The following is a 4,098-nucleotide window of genomic DNA, read 5'->3' on the forward strand; positions in this document are numbered from 1 at the left end:
TCTGTGTTAATAATTCATTTCCTATTATCTACCTCCTTGGTCCGGCAAGTAGCATTAAGGCGAGTTCTAACGTTGACCATCCGTTAAAAAGACTTCTAAGCGAAAAAATTATTAATACATGCAAGACACTATTCAAGAATTGTTATTTTAGTTAGGGTTTATCTCATTATTTGCCTATGGTTCCCACAACCCTAGTTATGGAGTTTAGTTACTCATGGCCATAAACACAATATTCAAATTTATTAAATAAGAGTTCATGTACTTACTTCAATGACAAAGAGTAAAATCCAAAAGTTTGCTTGAATAATCACCAAAAATCACTTGCAAGAATCTCCAAATCTAACACTAATACACAAAGTCTAATAATATGATGTCTAACAATACAGAGTCTAACATTCTAAGAGTCTAATTATCCGGCGTCTAACCTCAAAAATGAGGTTTTTCGAACTATTTATAGAAAATAAAAACCTAATTAAACAAGAACTCTATTTGCTGGATATCTGCCAAAATGCGGCTGGGTCGACGGACCTCGCGATGGATCGTCATGGTCACGATTGACCATCATAGACTCCATCGTCCCATACTTGTGCAATTTCTTCTACTGCTCTTCTTCATTACCCTCGACGGCAAGTATGACGGCCCGTCATAGGCACAATGGTCCGTCGAGGGCCTTCGTTTCAAAACACTTCAGCTCTTGGAATATGGGTACTGGAATCACTTCTCTGAACTTCATGACGAACCTGCAGGACAGACCGTCATAGACACGATGGACCGTCACAAGCTTCGTAACCCCACACTTGGTCAGAATTCCCCATCTTCCTTCAGTAGCTGCACTACGCTGCCACGTACGGACCATCACAAGCACGACGGACCGTCATAAGCTCCGTAGGTGGTCTCTTCTGCATTTATTCGCTCAAAATCTCCGCATTCAGCTTTGGACAGATTTCCTGCAAAACAAAGAGAAACTTATATAAAAAATTATCACAAAAAAAGGCTTTGGACACACTAAACTTAAGGAAAAGTATTAATTATACCGTGAAACCACAGTATATCAGTGGAACCCACATGAATAAAATCAAAAGCTACAAAGTGAAAAAGGGACCAAGTAACAAGATATATGTTTTGAAGATAAACTTTTAGCAAAAGAAGATAAATGAGCAGTGAAGGCTACATGTAAGTAGTTTAAGCTACGTGGCATCTATCTCAAGCCACTAATAATTATCATCCGTCATTTGGAATTGGTAGTTGTTACGTTTAAGATTAATAATGTGTATTAGTGTATGCATACATGTAAAATAAGTAGCATAATAAGTTAGATTAATCATCACTTTTGGGGCCTATTTAAGGCTTTCAACTTGTATCAGTAGGGGGCATTCAAAATCATATGACTTTGAAAATTGGGCAGAGTAACGGAAGGGAGCAAGAACAAGTAAAGCATAAAACAAATAGATATAGAAGAACAAACGGAAGTATACAAACATAAAAAAAATTAAAATTTTAAACATAAAATAAATTATTGATTTAGGGAAAGAGAGAACATGGTTGGGAAAATGGAAAATATAGGAAATTGGGAGAAAGTTTAGAGAGGCTTTCAAAGTCAGTGAAATTTTTAATGCCTTCTAGTGGTACAAGTTGAAAACCTTAAATAGACTTCAAAATTGGTGACTAATCTAACTTGTAATGCGATCTATTTTACTTGTGTGCATATACTAACACTCATTATTTTTTTGACTTATAACTACTACATAATGACTGATGATAATTTTACGTGGCTTGGAATAGATGACACGTGAGCTGAAACTACTTACGTAGTCTTCACTTTATGTTTATATTCTTTTGTTGTAATATTAATTGCTAGAAACTTAATAGTCTCAATATTTTTATGAATAGTAATAGTAGACTCAAAAGTTTCAATAGCATAATTTTTAATAAAATTACGGTATATAGTAGGTGGTCTCATTTTAAGTTGATGGAGAATCTAGCAGGGAGAAGAACACTATCCTTGGAGTTAAATGTCTACTTTAAAGATTACTATGGAACAATAAATTCTTTGTGTAATAATTTTTGTTACCTTTTTTTTTTCTAATTTTCTTTGATCTTATCCTCTAGGCATGGTGCGGGGAACACCCTCCGGGTCTGGCTTTACGACACACATAGTCTGAGCTAACGGAAAGTACAGGCTTGCTGATGTCTAAATCAGGAATTATCCAGTTATCCGACTTCAAAGAATAAAACTAATAAGATAAGTGGAAGAATATCAATAAGTACAAAACTCAAAACTTACAACCGTGAACACAACCTATGTTTCGATGCCATCCAACCAAGGACATCGTAGGGACTTAGACGCTTCTACTCATACCCTTCTATGAAAAATACTTAACTATCTTAATAATTTTAGTCCTTGATAAAAAAGCTGGGACAATTACTAAAAATCACCACGTAATCAGTAACCGGAAAATTATAAATCTGAACCTAAAGAAACATCGAATAATGTAGAGTCTCTCACAAAATCTCTATCTAAATTAAGAATTAGTACCATTACGATCATTAGATCACAAGGCATCCATACCAAGACGCTAGGTAAACAAACTATTTTCCCTACATAAATTATATATGAAAAGAAAAGAATGATTTTTTAAAAGAAGAAAATACTTTAAAAATAAATCTATTTCCACATCAAAAAAATTATACAATAAAAATTATTAACCCTTTTCCTCCGCTTAGGTTTTACTTAACCTTCTTTGTGGAAGTAGGAGTTACTCAACTTGAAAATAATTTAAACACAACTCAATATACTTTCCATAAAAATTATACTTTTATTAGATGGAAAAAATTATTATGCAACTTTGTTTTTCAAATAAAGGGGAAAAAATTCTCAAAAATTTTAATAGAAGAAATTTTCAGAGAAATAATGAGGTGAGGAATAAGACTTTTCCCGACATTCAAAATCGAAGAAAAAATTAAACGACAATTTTATGAAGAACATCAAACAAAATTAGAATATATATACATGTATTCCCTCCTACCAGAATATACTATACCCTTAACATTAAAAGGACCCATAACTAGCTCACCCAAGCTACAACAACTTCATTCAATTTTCCAAGAAAACCATCCTCCTGGATCAATAAAAATGTTTCTATCCAAACCAAGAATAGTTACAAGATGGAAAACACACAGATATACCAAAAAACAAATCCCAGGGCCACCTCTCAATAGAAAAAGAATAAGGTTCCAAATAAAAAACAAGGGGACGGATCGTGTTCCGGGATATAATCCTAAGTAAAGTTGGGTAGAGTAATCGAAGGGAGCAAGAACAAGTAAAGATTAAAACAAATGGGAAGAGAAGAACAAAGGGAAGTATAGAAACTTAATACAAAACTTTAAAATTTACAACATCAAATAAATAAACAAAGTAGTAGAGAAAGTTTATAATTTCAAAATTTTTATTGATTTAGGAAAAGAGAGAACATGGTTGGGAAAATGGAAAATATTGGAAATTAGGAGAAAGTGTAGAGAGCTTTTCAAAGTCAGCGAGATTTTGAATGCCTCCTACTGGAACAAGTTGAAAGCCTTAAATAGACTTCAAAATTTCTAAATAATCTAACTTATTATGTTATCTATGTTACATGTGTGCATACACTAACACTCATCATTTTTTTACACGTAATTACAACATAATAAAAATAACTTATGATAATTTTACGTGGCTTGGAATATATGCCACGTTAGTTGAAACTTCTTGCGTAGACTTCAGTTCTTGTTTATCTTCTTTTGCTAAAATTTATCTTTGAAATATATCTTGTTATTTTTGCCTCTGGTTACTTTATGGCTTTATTCATGTGGGGCCCACATGTTTGTAGAATTGTTGCCATAGTGAATAAGTTATCTTTGTCCAATGCTGATTTTTATAACGCAAATGGGTCTAAACTACCCTTAAAGTATTGGAAATGGTACAAAATTACCCTTCATCCACCTATTGGCTCTAAAATACCCTTCCCACCCACCTATTGGGTCCAAAATACCGTTGTCATCCACCTTTTGGTTCAAAATTGACCACTTATTTAACGGTTTTATATTTAAACTATTTAAATATTT

At 33.1% G+C, this 4,098-nt stretch overlaps 1 long non-coding RNA gene across 1 annotated transcript; it reads right to left on the reverse strand.

The window, feature by feature from the left end:
- Positions 1 to 340: 340 nt before the first annotated feature.
- LOC138338289 (uncharacterized) lies at positions 341 to 3,528 on the reverse strand. The gene is made up of 2 exons (XR_011211722.1): positions 2,072 to 3,528; positions 341 to 947 (listed from the first exon to the last, which is right to left on the reverse strand). It is a non-coding gene; the product is annotated as an uncharacterized lncRNA (long non-coding RNA).
- Between the last annotated feature and the right edge of the window lie 570 nt (positions 3,529 to 4,098).

This window comes from Solanum lycopersicum, chromosome 9 (assembly GCF_036512215.1).
Source record: "Solanum lycopersicum chromosome 9, SLM_r2.1".
Classification (NCBI taxonomy): Eukaryota; Viridiplantae; Streptophyta; class Magnoliopsida; order Solanales; family Solanaceae; genus Solanum; species Solanum lycopersicum.